The 16,471-nt window shown below is 39.7% G+C and overlaps 1 protein-coding gene across 1 annotated transcript in view; it reads right to left on the minus strand.

Annotated features, from left to right (window-relative positions):
• PLCB4 (phospholipase C beta 4) overlaps window positions 1-16,471 on the minus strand; it is a 265,039-nt gene that overhangs the window by 195,142 nt on the left and 53,426 nt on the right. The window lies entirely within an intron of this gene.

Consider the following 16,471-nt stretch of genomic DNA (forward strand, 5'->3'; position numbering starts at 1 on the left):
GCTTAGCCATCCCAGCTGAGGCTACAAATAATGTGAGAAAGACCATCCTAAATCATCCAGTCCTAGCCAAGCCAGCCCAGACTAGTAAACTTGCCCAACCAGCACACTGAATTATGAGAAACAGAATATGATCGTTTTTTAAATCCATAAAAACTGGGGTGGGGGGGTGATTTGTTACCCAGCAGAAACTAACTGATACATCTGCTAAATTACAGATGAATAGGATGGAAGTTTCTACATAACTTTAGTGCATCAGTGGGCATCCTGATTATGTTATATAAAAGATGCTTTTAAAGAGGACTACTGAGAGCTAGGGAAGGAAAAAGAGATCCAGGAGAAAAAAATAAAAGGGAGTAGTTAGAAACTAGGAAAGCGATCAAGGGCCTGAGTATGAGAGCACAACAAAATTAAAGTCATCTATCTGTGACTATTTAAAGCAAGGACTTACCACTGTAACATTACTTTTCTGGATGACACTACTTATCGTGAACACAATTTGTCCACTTGACTGCAAGCAACTTGATACAGAAAGGTGTGTTTCTTACTCGGCTTTGAATCTCCCCCACCTGCTTCTCTAAACTTTGTGCCTAGCAGAGCGACTGGTATTTTCATAGGTGATGAGAGAACCTTTGAAGGAGGAGTGAATAATAAAATGAGGAATGAAATGACCTGGTGACTAGCCATGTGACAACAAAGTTCTGTGTCCACACTTTATCCCATGTCCCTTTTGAGGTCAGGCTTTGCTTTCTCCCAAATTTTTCTTATTTATGGCTCCTATTCTGTTCCAAAGAATAAGTAAGAAAAAGATTATGTGATAAATATGAATCAGGAAGACTCTGAGTCAGGGCATCTGGATTTTATAATAACATTTTATAGCTGGGATTGTACCACAGCCATTTCACAACATTTAGCTGTATTTTTCACTCCTGGATGTTTTACTTTCTAACTCAGATGGCTGACAGTGTTTGCAAATTTACATATAGATAAATAAAGTAGTCATGTAATACTGAAATTTTAGAGTGTGTTTAATGCATCAATACCCACATTTCTTCCAAGTAAATTAAATGAAAGGGAACTACAGCCATCTAACCATAGACAGCTTTCCTGGGAATCTAAAATTGAAATCATTCCCAATTTAATTTTACAAAATCATTCAGCACCACATTTCAAATTAAATATGGACTATCATTTAAATATAAGAACTTACACCTTTAAAGCAAACTTGGGTAATAAAATGTTATCTGATAAACACAAGAGTAAAAAATTTTAGAATTCAGTTGTGTTTATATACCTATTTAGCTTCACAGCTGAATCACTTTGAAATGCTCCTACTCTGGAGTGTTTTCACTTCATGCTTTTAAGCTAATATACCCTGGATTACTTTGAATGTACTAATGTGCCTAGCCCTACAGACCTGGCTCATAATAAAAACAATATTGCTCCAAATTTCATTTTACATGCATAATATCACTTGCATAATAATGGACAGATTATTTTTATATTTTAACATATAATTACATTACAGGCACATTTTTAAGCTTTAAATCTTACTTCCCATTCTGTATTCCAAAATATTTTCTCACATCCAATCTGTATAAATACTCCACGCCACAGGTGTTATTACTGTGTGTGTTGTGCAGACAGGGAAATGAAGGCCTTGAGCCACTCAGTCATTTGTCCAAAGTCACAAAGCTAGTAAATGATGGAGCCAAGATGTGCATGAAGACAGCCTCATCTCAGAGTTAGTAGACAACAGAAATTCTGCTTTCTCTCAAAAAATTAATAGAATGGTTCTTTTAAAAAGTGAAGTTCCTAAGAAAGTTTCAAGCATGATTTAATATGGGAAATTAATTCCAGAGAAACTTTCAAAACAGCATTTATTATGTAAAATGTGGTATACCTCTTTTTTTTGGTCTCATGGAGCAGATGTTTCTTTGCCTAAGCTAACAGTCTCCTTCCTGTCTCCTTCCTCTGCTGAACCATAACATGAGCAGACCTCCAGGCACTGTTATTATGAACACACATTCAGCATACGGAACCACACTGCTGATACGCCCCCGTCTGCCGGGATTTACGATGGACTTAATAGCTGAGCTGACGGCAGCATGCTCCGTGAGAACCTGTGTCTCCCTCCAATTCAATTACCTCCTCTTGGAGTGAACGGTCATAAAGGAAAGATGAAGCCAAAGATAAGAAGGGCCCATGAAAAGCAGCCAGGCTCACAGCCTACAATGAATAAGTCACAAACACCGGTGTGCGGCAACATTAAAAATCTAAGCAAGGCAGGTGTGAGTTTTCTCATCATGTTTCTTCCTAAAGAGAATGCTCTTTTGGTTGCTAACTCCAACTAACGGGTGATGAGAAACCCACTGAATTTAGGACAGACTCCCACCTTCCCTCCCTGCCCATTCCATCTTTCAGGTCAAAGAGGGTGAGCAGAACATCTTTGCCTTTTGATAGGGCTTCCTGCTTCCTCTTCCCAACTTGGAAATTCAATGTGAAAAGCCAATGGTTTGGTCCTTTCCTAACAATCCAAACTCCCCTGCGAAATGGGAGGAGTAACCAAACGGCTTTGAGCCTAAGAGTCAATGAATCTTCTTCTTGGGAGCCAGAAGGTCAGTGGCCCACTCAGGCCAAACTTCTCAGGACATGAACTTCAATAGCTAATTAGACTTTACCCTCAGAACCTCTAGGCCAGGGCTGAGTTTTCTGTACTGTGTCTCTGGGTTCCTTCTGGCTCCTAGCAACCAAACAAGTCAGTCCCCACCTCACCTTATTAAAGGGCCTTGGCTTTACCACCTGCAAAATACAAAAACAGCCAGTCTGTTTGTGGTGGAGAACACAGAACAGCCTAAACCTCCAACAATAGGGCAGGGTAAAGTCAACTGTGACAAAGCCAGGAGATGGAACAGTACAAGGCCATTCAGTGTGACGGTTTCCAAGAGCTTTTTTCATAACACAGGCAAATGCTGGTATTACTTAAAATGAAAAGGCAGAATGCAATACATGATTTCAACTATTCACAGAAACAAAATGCAAAAAAGACTTAAAGGAATTCAAATGTTGGCCAGTGGCTTTGTTTGGGTGAAGGTTTCTTGCTGAGTTTTTCTTTTCATAATTTTATGTATTTTCTAAATTTTTTAGATGATCATATCTTATTTGGATTTTAAAATACTCCAATCTCCATAAGAGATTATAACATGATGATGAGCTCTCGAAAGTTACTTAGTAAGTTGATCATTAATACCTCTTAAGTCTCTCTCATATCTCAGAGTTGGGGTTTATTTCTTGCTAGTCCCTCTTCCTCTTTTTTTTTTCCAGGTCTTAGTTGTGGCATGCGGGAATCTTTGTGAGATGGGCAGCCTTCTCTAATTGTGGCATGAGGGCTCTCTAGTTGTGGCACGCGAGCTTAGTTGCCCCGAGGCATGTGGGATCTTAGTTCCCCAACCAGGGAGGGAACCCACGTACCCTGCATTGGGAGGCAGATTCTTAACCACTGGACCACCAGGGAAGTCCCACTAGTCCCTCTTCTTGGTACTTTCCTTTCTGTAGTTCTCTCTGCCTCAAGTGAACCCACACCCCACTGGCCTCCCCATCTTACAATCCAGTCTATCCTTTGAATCTGGCTCAAATGTCACTTCCCCTTTGAAGTTTTCTCTAATTCTCTCTTCCCTTGAATTGCACAGCACTTCATAGGTACCTCTCCAAGGGAATGAACCTTTCCATCTAGCACTATCATCATTTCAAGCTCAGGTCTAAGACTGAAAGAAATTTTAGATGCGTGGGAAACAATTTATCTTTGCATACTCCACACAATACCTTACACATCAGAAGCATCAATTCTTGCAGATAAAGGAATACAGATGAAACATACAGGAAAAAGAATAAATTAGTAAGCAAATTATTTACTTTTAGGTTTCAATTTGCAATCTGTCCTTAGAGAGTTTCCCATTCTCTAGCCAAATGCCACACCCTAAATTTTGGTGCTCACGGTTTCATAAAGTTATTAGCTATTTTGTTTAATTGAGGCCATCCAGCCTACACCATATCTGTGTTACTTAAGTGCAACCACCGAGGAAGAAAATACAACTTTTAATAAAATAATAGATGGGGAACTCCATGAGGGCAGATCTGTAAATCTTTCTCATTTTGGTGTCCTCCTGGTGCCTGGTTAGTTCTCAATATATGTTTATTAAACAAATGAGAAGAAATAAATGAGTGAATGAACATGCATTGCATGAGTGAGCTGAGTGGCTGGAGTCACGGCGCGTATGGACAATGTTCATTCTGTATGCCAGCTGTCATTGGAAACCCACAGCAATGACTACATTAGATGATACTGGAACCCCCAGCTCTCCTTTCTGTGAGCTGTGAGATCCTGGCAGCCCCCTCAAGCTGTGTGCTGGAGGTAATATCTACCTGATAAGTCCTTGTTAGGGTGGTATTAGATAAGTGCATACAGACGACTGACCACCATGCCCAGCAAGGAGGAAAGCATGTCATGAAGGCAGCTATGAAGGTGAAGAGAGAGCTTTTTGGAATAACCAAGGATAACTTAGGAAGCAAATGTTTTTGTTCAAAACTTTCCTAAAATGCAATCTTGGAACTTCATAAGTAAAGAAATTTTCTGTGCTTCTCTTGAGTAAAGCTACTTGAAAACTTGGGACAGAAAAACAGTTTCTGGATGTCGCATGTAAGCAATGTACACCCTCACGCACGACACTCTTCCTGTAAATCATATTCTGCCTGAAAATCTTGCCAATAGAACATCAATACCAACTCATTTTCCATCTGACTGTAATGAAATACACTAGCAAGAGAATGGCAGACACCTTCCTTGATTTACAGAGCATTTACGTTTATAGGAGAAGGGCACTGACATGTATTAAAGTCTTACAGTTCACAAGCCACCCCTCCTACCCACCACGAACTGACAGATGAGAGTTGTAACTGGGAGATCCCATGGAGCAGGATGGAATTCTGCTTGCTCTGACCTTAAGCAAGATGCTGTTCTTGTGTCCAAATCTCCAAGAAAGCAAGATGGAAACATTTGCTCTGAGTGGCCTGTGAGATTTAATTGAATAAAAATAGTTACCTTCTAAGGCAACAGGCACGCAGTGGTGGCTGCATGGAGTCATACACTAGAGCAGCGGGACTGTTCCCAACTTGTTTGTTTTATGGAAAAATCACATACACAGAGCAAAATGATCAAGATTGCAAAACTGCTGGAAAAGTTTTATTTTATTGTTTCAAAACAGTAGTGCCTGGCTGCATGTCCCTAAAGCCATGGACTTCAGGCTTCATTTCTCCTGGATGGGAAGGCCAGCCGTCTGGTCATCTGTCCTGGCATTTGGGTCCCTGGGTGTTTATTTCCCTTCCCTACTCCCCTGTGGTGAACGAGGCTATAAGGAAATTTATCATAAGACTCACAGGGGAACAGGTCTTACCACGAGAAAGACCGCCCTGACACTCATCAACCACTAACAACCCAACCAGCAGTGGCCTTTTTGTAACCGTAGGGCAAGGTTAACAGCTGATACACTAGGAACTGGACTGCCTGGGAAATGTGGAATCAGAGGTCAGTTGGTCTGAGAGTGTGCCTTTAATATGCTTGGGCCCGAACTATAAACCACAGTGGGGAAACTAGGGGCTCAGTCCTCCTATGTTCTCAGGAAAAGAAACAAAACTGCTCTTTTCAGAAAATCAAATCATTGTCCACTAACCCAAAGAGCCAAGTTCTCTTTTCTTCTGTTTTGTTCAGGCCTGTTTGGCTTATCTACGGAAACAGTTCATGTTGTTCAAAAACTGGGCTGAGCAATCATTCAATATTACGTTGCTAAGTCGTCCTTTCTAGGTTAAACATGTTTACCCACATAAAGGCTGAAATTTGACTCAACTGGTTATAGCCTGTGACTAACAGAGGGAACCCACTTCTTCTGAAGTACAGATGAAAGCTGACAGTCAACAGCAGGATCCGGCTGAGAAGCTGGCTTGCAGGAGCCCAGGCTTTCCCTTGCATCCGGATCACCTGGGAAGCCTGTTGGAATGAACAGATTATTCGGCAGGTCTGGGATGGAGACTGAAATTGCACATTTCTAACAACCTCCCTTGTGATCTTGATGCTGCTGGTCCACGGGCCATATTTTGAGAAGCACAGAATTAATTGGGATTTGAATCTTGCTTTCTGGAATTGCTTCCTATCAAAGGACTAGACTGGGGTAGGGAGCAAAAGTCCATGTCACATGCGTGGTGTGAAGGGAAGAAAGAGCAGCTCCAGGAATAGCATGGAGCCAGGCTGGGGTTCCAGCTCTACCATTTATTCTATAGCCACATGACCTTGGGCAACTGCCGAGATCTCAATTCTTTGCTTTGTAAAATGAGACAGATGATCCCTCTCTCACAAAGCATGGGAGAACACAAAATACAAATGTGTGCACGGATACTCACTTCTAACAGGAACTCATGATCTGTTGTTGGTTCCTGACAAATTGGCCAAATCCTCCTCCTCTAGGGCCCACACCTGGCTACATTTACCTGCCTCCCCTGCACTGCGGTAGAGCTGTGTGACTGAGCCCTGGCCTGTGAATGCGTTAGTGACGTGTGTCATAACTAGGCATGCCCGTGAGAGCCTCCCCCATGCGCTCACTCCTCTATGCAATCGGCCCCCTCAAGGTGGACAGCATCACTCCCCGGGGTAACTTGAAAGCTACAAATTCATGATGACAGAGCTCTCATCAGCCGGGATCCCTGAAAAACTGAAAACATGTAGCAGCCCCGCCAACCACTTCACCTGCCCAGCACTGTCACATGAGCAAAACAAAACCGTGGACCATATTTGAGCTATTATCTGTGGCCCTCTTTGTTACAGCAGCTAGCTTACCTATGCAATGCCTTTCCCATTCTTTTCCTTCCCTCCTGACTCTCCCTTACTAACGTCCTATGGTGTTCGCCCCTGAAACAGCCCCATGTGCATCTTATATTACAGCGTGTTGACTGAAAGAATAAACTCTGAAATCAGAAAGGCTAGATCCAAATTCATCTCCATCCTTCCCCTGTACAACATTGGGTAAGTGTGTCTAGATAAATTTCCCAACCTCACTTCTCTCAAATGTGGGAGAAAGAATTATATTTCTCACTGCTTGGGAAGGTCACATGAGATAATGCCTGTAAAGCAGTTTGCACCTTACCTGGACAGACGAAGCACTCCATGAATAGCTAGCTCTCTTTCTTCTAAGTCTAGTCTCATATGAATATGGTCCCATTTGATAATCTGCCACCTGCTTTCGTCCCCCACCCCAGTAATGCCGTCTCATAAGAAACATCATAAAACATGGTTCCTGTGGTTGCTGACACAGTATTTCTCACCATATGGTAAAACTCTAAAGAGCCTCCATTGCACTCAAAGAATTCCAATTTGGAAAAAAAATTTTCAAGCATCTTAAGCACGGTTATATCTTTTTTATTGCTTGAATGAATAAGTATTACAAAGCTAAAAGGGAGAAGGAGGAAACGGACGAAATAATTAGCACGGATTTTTAAAATGTTACATAAGTCGAGAATTTCACCATTAGAAAACCTAGATTGTATAGAAAAAGAAAGACCCTCAGATAATGAGGGATGTTTATATAATACATTTATTTGCTCTCTTGAGCCACGAATAAAACCTGTCAGCCAGAAGAGAGATCCTCAAACGGAACATAGCTTCGGTTGCCCAGGTAGGTATTCCAGAAAGAAAGCATAGAGGAAAAGCACAATGATATTCTTCTCCTCAACACTGTGGTATGTTTAAGGATAGAATTTCCCATTATAAAAACACATTACCCAAGGTTGACAGAAATAAATTTGTTGTTCCCAACCATACACATGAAGGCTCACATGTATATGCAATTTCAAACATGTGTTTACATGTATAAAAATAGAACAAAGTCAGAATATGATTATTTGGAGGTAAAAGACATGTTCAATCTTAACACCTAAGGAGCATTATAGAGAAGACTAGTATAATTCCTTTCATCTTACTTTTGCATTTTACTCTCCATCTAATGGCAAATTAGCAGGATTAGCACGGCTGTTTGCAAGAGGCTGCACACATCCAAAGTGCGTTGAAAGAATCTGCCACAAGTAGCATGAATTCAAGGAACATTCTAAAGGAGAGCCAAAGGAACCAGAAGTCCATAGAAAGCCATGTACACCCGTTCCTCTAACACTTAACTGGTCCTTCCTACAGGAGGAAGAACTATGAGAACAATACAATGCTGGCCTAGAACAGGAAGTGTGAAATTCACATTTCATTGTTTAAAATACTCTAAATGCAGCTCTTCCCTGTAACACTTCTCTCCTGTCATGAAGTCCTGTTGATTCTACCCCTTGGATCTCCCTTGAATCTGCCCCTTTCTCACGCCCAGTTTAGGCTGAGTGTCCGTCACTCTTTTTCTGGGCTGCCGCAAAGCTTCCTACTTAATCTTTCTGCCTGCAGTCTGTCTCCTACACTTCCCTCTATTCTCTACCCAGAAGACCAACTAAGTTTTCTAAAAATGCAAGTTTTATCAAAAAACAGGCAGAAGACCTAAATAGACATTTCTCCAAAGAAGACATACAGATGGCCAACAGGCATATGAGAAGATGCTCACATCCCTAATTATAAGAGAAACACAAATCAAAACTATGTGACTCAAACCAGTCAGAATGGCTGTCATCCCAAAGTCTACAAATAATAAATGCTGGAGAGGATATAGAGAAAAGAGAACCCTGCTACACTGTTGGTGGGAATGTAAATTTGTGCAGCTACAATGGATAACAGTATGGAGGTTCCTTAAAAAACTGAAAATAGAGTTGCTACATGACCCAGCAATCCCACCCCTGGGCATATATCTAGAAAAGATGAAAACTCTTAATTTGAAAAGATACATGCACCCCAATGTTCACAGCAGCACTATTTACAGTAGCCAAGACATGGAAGCAACCTAAGTGTCCGTCAACAGATGAATGGATAAAGAAAACATGGTAAAAATATACAATGGAATATTAGGTGTAAAAAGGAAATAAATATTGCCATTTGCAGCAACACAGGTGGATCTAGAGATTATCATACTAAGTGAAGTAAGTCAGACAGAGAAAAACAAATATTACACAATACCACTAATATGTGGAACCTAAAAGAATGATACACATGAGTTTATTTACAAAACAGAAACAGACTTACAGGCATAGAAAACACACTTATGGTTACCAAAGGGGAAAGCTGGGGAGGAAAGGATAAATTAGGAGTTTGGGATTAACAGATACATCCCACTATATATAAAAAAAGGTAAACAAGAACGTACTGTATAGCACAGGGAACTATATTCCATATCTTGTAATAACCTATTACAGAAAAGAATCTGAAAAAGAATACATATATATATATATATAAAACTGAATCACTCTGCTGTAACCTGAAACTAACATAATATTGTAAATCAATTATACGTCAATTAAAAAATGCAAGTTTTATCATGTTACCTGATTAAACCCTTCAATGGCCCACTACCAGCTACAAGATAAAAATCCATTTGACAACACAGCTTGACGAAGACTGACATAATCTGTCTCTCCAATCATACTTTTATCATCCACCCCAAACACACACATACACACACACACTCCCCAACCACAATGACCAATTCTGTATATGACGTACCATCTGAATGGAATACTCTTACACTATCTGCTTCCCCCTTCTTCACTTGGCTAATTCCTGCCCATCACCCAGACTTAACACAGATGTCAAGGATTCTGGAAGGCCTTCTCTAACCCACAGTTGGGGGGAAGGGGGGTGGCTTATTTGTAATCCGCTGCTGCTCCCATCTTGTCTCCAAGACCAATAGACTCCAGTACATACAAGTAGAGGCTCTGGAGTCAGACTGCCTGGGTTCAAATCCCAACTACACCTTTTACAGCCATGTGATCTTCAGCGAGTTACTTAATCTCTCTGTACCTCAGAAGCTGAGTTGGTAAAATGGAGATAATCACAGTGCTGTTTTGAGGATTAAATGAGTTAATACAGAAATGGCTTAGAAAGTGTGCATCTAATTATTGCTCAGTAAATGTCAGGCAGTACTAATAACAACAGTAGTAGTAGAATCACGCTAGGCTCCAACCGTACATCTTTCACCCTTGATTGTATGCTTTGCAAAAACACGTATATCATTATTCCTCCTGCAAGACACTTACCTATATCGAACATTCAATACATTGTTCTTTAACAAATATATACCAACTGAGGATTCAAAGCAATCAAAGATTTCCATTCACTTGAAGAGTTCTCAGCCTCCCCTGAATGACATGGGATTTCCTTCCATGTAACTGTGAAGTATTTTACACACATACTCTCTCTCTCTCTCTCTATGTGTATATATATGGTATCTGCTGTATATCAGATATTGTACTATGTACCAAGAAGCAAAACGAAATGGGAAAAAGAATTCCTGTAACCAGAAGCTTACCCGTGAAGTCAAGTTAACTGCTCCCAGTGAACGAACTGTGAGGATCTTTTCATTAGACACAAGAGCAAACTGACCTTGTCTTATATCAACCTAGACCATCTTTTTATTTTAAGGGTGTACTCACTGTGAAATATGTCACACCTACTCACCCTCGAAAATGGAACACATTGCAAAACAATTTGATTAATGGCCTCTCCTGTAGGTTATTAGCTTTGCATAGAAGAACCTAGGTAGCACATGACTTGCCACAGTGAAATGCACTTAGAACATGCTAAAACAATCTTGTCCAGGCTTACGTGTGACGGAGGGGTCAGGTGGCTCGATCATTGAAGTTGGAGCCCTTTGTAAACACTTTACAATGAAAACCACCACAGCGTGTATTGCCTTAGTCACACCGCATCTTAAATTTCTGATCGCCAATCAGCATCCTCTTTAGCAGAGCATTTTTTATTGTCTACTAAAGTGCCTAGAGTGCTTTAGGTACAAGGCCCTGATCTGCTTTAGTTTCATCAAATTATTTTCAAATGATATAGCAGAATCCCACTGCAACAAAGTTCTGTTATTAGGCAGGTCTTTATACATCAGGTCAAAACATGTCCCTCTAAAATCCAATAAGCACACACTCTAAAAGCCCCAACTAATGTGGTTAGCCTGGACATTAAATGTGACTTCTGACTCCAGGCACAAGTGCTGTAAAAAGTCCACTAAATTTGCATGTGGGCAACCCTTCTTGCAAGAAGCTCAGGGTTACTAATTAGTCATCTCACTGGGCCACAAACATTTTATGAAGGATGTATTACTTACTCACACTCATTGTTCAAAAATAATTGACAGAGGTAAGTAATCTGGATAAGCATGTATCATCTTAATTATAAATGCACATAATTAGATATATACAAAATAGATTAACTACCATGGAAAAGCTAAAACTTAGTGGTTAAAAGCATGAAGTTTGTTACCAGGTAGCCTTGGGTTCAAGTTCTTCTTGATAAGCTATATGAATCTTAGGAAAGGTACCTAACTTCTTTTAACCTCAGCTTTCTTAGCATTTAAATGTTAGTAATAATACTACCTACCCGATAAGGCTGTGAGGCAATGAATGTAACATACAGGATGTCTGGGGTGTTGTAAGTATAAGAAAGCTTCTTGGTTTCTTCACCCCTGACTATTCAGTTGAGCCTAAGAAAGCATAGTGCCATCAGGGTTCTGCTTTTCAAATAAGATTTAAAATGCACAACGAAAAATCTTGAGATAATGAATGATCACAGAACCCTTCAGAAAAGAGATGGGGGATAAATCCTCAAACTGGATGAATCCGGAGCCGGTTAATTACATTCTGCCCACTAGGGCCTTTAGGAACCTGACACTGAATGACCTAACCTTTTCTCCTTTTCTTAGCTGTTAACTGATAGTGTTTTCTCCTCCTATAATTGATAAGCAGATGTCTACAATGAATCATCAAAATATGCTGAAATCTGTCTACAGGAAAGCTCTCTGTGAATGAAGCCAAAAGAGATTCTACTTTTTCAAATAAAAATTTAGGTGGCTTTCACTGGCCTTTCAATTCTTATCTGGCACCAATCAACAAATCATTTAAAAAGTATCTCATCTTTTGGAAAACTCATTGAGGTGATAAGAATAGGCACCTGCTACATTCTAGGTACTTGCTATAACTATTAGAATAGAAAAAATTCCACTTCTTGAGATTTGTCTAATTATCGTGTTCCTATTCAGGAATCATAATTAGACACATAACTTGATGAATTGTCGTGAAGAACACCTAGTTTGAAGTCATCCAGGAAAGGGAAGACATTTGTCTTCTTCACTTCTTTGTCATGATTAAGAGGCAAAGGTGAGCTATTTAAAAATACATAAGGAGATTTTAAATAAAAGGATACTCTCAAAATGAAAGTCATGAGCAGTAAATACATACAATGGAATACTATTCAGCAATAAAAATATATGGAGTATGTATACAAGCAACAGCAGAGGAGGAACTCAAATACATTGTCCTAATGTTGGCTCCAACACAAATTGTATGGTTCCATTTCTGTGCTATTCTGGAAAAGGCAAAGCTATTAATGATGGAGGGACGATCAGTGGTTGCCAGGGATTAAGGATGGAGAAAGGGCTTGACTACACACAGGAAGAGAAGAGAATTTTTCCAGAGTGATGGAACGGCTCTGTATCCTAATTATGTCAGTGGTTACATGACTCAGTGCATTTGGCAAAACTCATATAACTGAACCCAAAGATGTGAACTGTACTATCTGTAAATTCAGACATAAATTTTAAAGAAAGAAAATATATGGTTCACTGTTTACTGAGGCCTAATCTTAACACCATTTAAAACTGTAGTAGAGAGATGGTTTCTCTTGAACAAAAATGGGATTTCATTATAAAATCCCAGGAAAATCCATTTTTTTCCAGCTTTACCTAGGTATAATTGACAAATAAAAATGGTATATATTTAAGGTGTACAATATGAAGTTTTGCTATATGTACACATTGTGAAATGATTACCACAAGCAAGCTAATTCACATCTATCAACTTACATATTTACCATTTGTTTTTGGTACTTTTGTGTGTGTGTGGCGAAAACACTTAAAATCTACTCTCCGTAAATTTCATGTATACAGTACAGTATTATGAATTACAGTCAGCATGCTGTACATTAGGTCTCCAGAACTTACTCATCCTTTATAACTGGAACTTTGTACTCTCTAACGTCTCCCGATTTCCTCCACCCCTCAGCCCCTAGCAACCACCATTCTACTGTTTTTATGAGTTTGACTTTTTCAGATTCCACATATAAGTGAGATCATGCAGTATTTATCTTTCTGTGTCTGGCTTACTTCACTTAGCATAATGTTCTGTAGGTTTATCTGTGTTGTAAAAGGCAGGATTTCCTTCTATTTTAAGGCTGAATAATATTCCTGTGTGTGTGTGTGTGTGTGTGTGTGTGTGTGTGTGACCTTGTCTTTATCCATTTATCTGCTGACAGACACTTAGGTTGTTTCCATATCTGGACTACTGTGAAAAATGCTGCAATGAACACAGAAATGCAGATATCTCTTTGAGATGCTGATTTCACTTTTTAAAGCCATAGTATATACTGTAGATTGTCTCCATACTCCATTCCACTCTTCCTTGGCTGCGGAGGCCAAAAAGCTAAACATTAAATTTCTAAGACTTTTTTGCAGCAGGGTTCCAATTAGAACTGGAGCCAATTAGAAACACTAATTAAATATCTGCAAGGCAGTGGCCATCTTCCTGCTGCTACTGTTCCTGGCAAGCAAGGTCTGAAAGATACAGGTTTTAGAGGAAGTTGTGGAAGCAGCAGCAACAGTGGCATGTCTTTGAACTTAAAAGTCCAGGGGTGAATGCACCTTCCTCACTCTTCAGTCTTTCATGCCATTTTGTAAGCAGCCAGTCCCCTGTATTAAAGCTTTCCTGCTTGAGACACCTAGAGTGGTTTCCAATTCCTGCCTTGATCTCTGCTGATATGAAAGCTAGTTTATTTACAAAATGGTCCCATATCATGATGCTTAAAGATGAGATTCTTTAGAAGTTCCAGAAATTCAGCAATCCATGGCCAAAGTAAAGCTACCTCTGTTTTCTAGATTTTTCAGTATCACTCAGTCCTTTTTCACTGTGTTGGAATGATGACACATGTTAAACAAATTATCTCTTACAGGTGACAGCTCCATGCTGACAGCCCACAGTATCAAACTGAGCAAGAGAAAGACTCCACTTCTGGGTATCTCAAATAAAGTCTCAGAATTGAGCTCAATCCCAATTGGTCAGATCTAGGTATTCTGTCTATTCCATCCCTAGCTATAGGAGGTCACAGCCCAGGTCACTCCCATCATTGACAAATGAAGACAGAACATAGAAACTTTTTACCTTCTGATAACTGTTAGCAGGTTCCTCATAGGTTTTCTGTTATTCATTATTTGTGGATTTTCAATGTATCTTTCCTTATCTGTTAACAATTAACCACATCAGTCAAGCCTAAAATAAGTACTGCCGATGTGTTTAAAGGAAAACTTCCCATGAGGCTTGGCAAACAGCCTGAAGCATCAGGAAGAAGTCTAATGTTTGGATGCCTAGGGATTGAGCTACCTGCATCGCTACACCTCTAGGGAAGATACTTGAGGAAATTCAGTGTGCTTACCCACCTTGCTCAAATGCTAAAAACAAGCACAGCATTTTAGATAAGATATGTGATGACAAGTTCAAAGAAAATGCATCCATGAGGATAAGGGTCATGGATGCATGGTTGAAAATATACACGTGCAGAAGGTGCACCATACATTTCCATTAAAGGAACAAATAAGATGTGCATGTATTTTGGGTTCTATGGGAGTGAAAAAGATTGTCTTGAGCTAATTAGATGGTTTCTTTACCTCTAAAGCAGGAGTCACTCATGGCAGTGGCTTCTGGCTGTTAAGCGGCGGCTTTGCCCCTTAACACCATCCCCCTTCTATTGATGAGACTGTCCTAATAATGTCCATCTTGAGGTCCTCCCCGCTCCTGCTCTCCATTCCTGAGGTCCCAGTGATACTGACTCCAGAAGTGCAGCTTGTGACCTGGACTATGGCCTCCCACAGTGAGGGATGAAATGCACTTGGCTCAGGAATGGACATAGTACTGGATCTGACCAATCGAGATTAACAAGTTCACTTCTGATATAAGTGATATATTTGATATCTGATATATTTGAGATACCTGGGAAGTAGAGTCTTTCTTCTGCTGGATTTGATGCTATGGGCTATCAGCCTGCAGCTATCAATGACTAAGATGTAAAGCCAGAGAACCATCCACACATAGAGAAGGCACAACAGAGGGACAGAAGGAAGCCGAGTCCAGTATAGTCAGACTAATGAGACCCTGGAACCAGCTGTATTTGAAGCGCCTTTCCAGCTATGTGAACCAAAAAGTTATCCTTTCCTTGCTTAAAACTCCTGAAGTCAACATATTCGTTAATTTTATTTGTTGGTTTGTTTTATTAGTTTTGTCATTCAAAAAGCGTTTACTGAAACATTAACCTTCAGCCCCAAATGTATATTTTTGTGCGTATTTTCATGTTTCTAGAGCACCTTCTTTAGCTTTCATGAGATTCTCCAAAAGGTCAAGAATCACTTTTCTAGAGAAAAGCAATCTCTCAAAAACTGACTAAAAACTACCCTAAAAATGGCACATTCATATTTTTACAAAAAATAAAAAACACCCAACAAACAAACAAAAAACCCCAACCAAACCAAACAAAAAACAAACAAACAACAAAAAAACCTCTGACCAATTTTTACTTCTAAATAGAAAAAGTAGATATGGAGTAATCATAGAAAAGAAGAAAGGAAGTGATTAACCAATGCAGGTTCGAGTTTTAAGATCTTTGTTGTTTTAGGAATACTTATTTCTTTAGGGGCTCCACCCCAAATCACATCAAACACATCAAATGGCACCCACAGCAAATGTAGTTGATATACAAGTACCCAAGGATGATTTAAGAAACAAGCTGAGATAATGTCATGGTTGATAAGACAGTTGATTAGGAAATGTCTTATTTGGGAGATAGTTGACGAAACAGTCATTTTAATGTAGTTTTCAACCCATACTTTGGAGCCAGTAAAATTTTTTCAGAACTCATTTTTTGAGAAGGCTAAAAATGTCCTTGAACCTAGGAACTATAACTAGAGTGGCTAAAGGACAAAATGATTAAAACATCATTTTTAAAAGTTGCCTCACAAGAATATGCACACAGCATGCTGGGCTCCGTTTCCATCTATTTTATACTCAGTCTGCCCTGTTCTGATTGTGAAATCTCAAGTTGCCTCTACCTACCCTAAGGTGATCACTGCACAGGGCTGGTTCTTCTTTACTGTTAATGTGTATATAAGGTTCTACTACTAAAATCAGTGGATCCTTAATGAATTTTTCCATTTTAAAAGGAAATTCTGCAATTTAATATTGATCTTCTAAT

Source organism: Hippopotamus amphibius, chromosome 12, assembly GCF_030028045.1.
Source record: "Hippopotamus amphibius kiboko isolate mHipAmp2 chromosome 12, mHipAmp2.hap2, whole genome shotgun sequence".
Lineage (NCBI taxonomy): Eukaryota > Metazoa > Chordata > Mammalia > Artiodactyla > Hippopotamidae > Hippopotamus > Hippopotamus amphibius.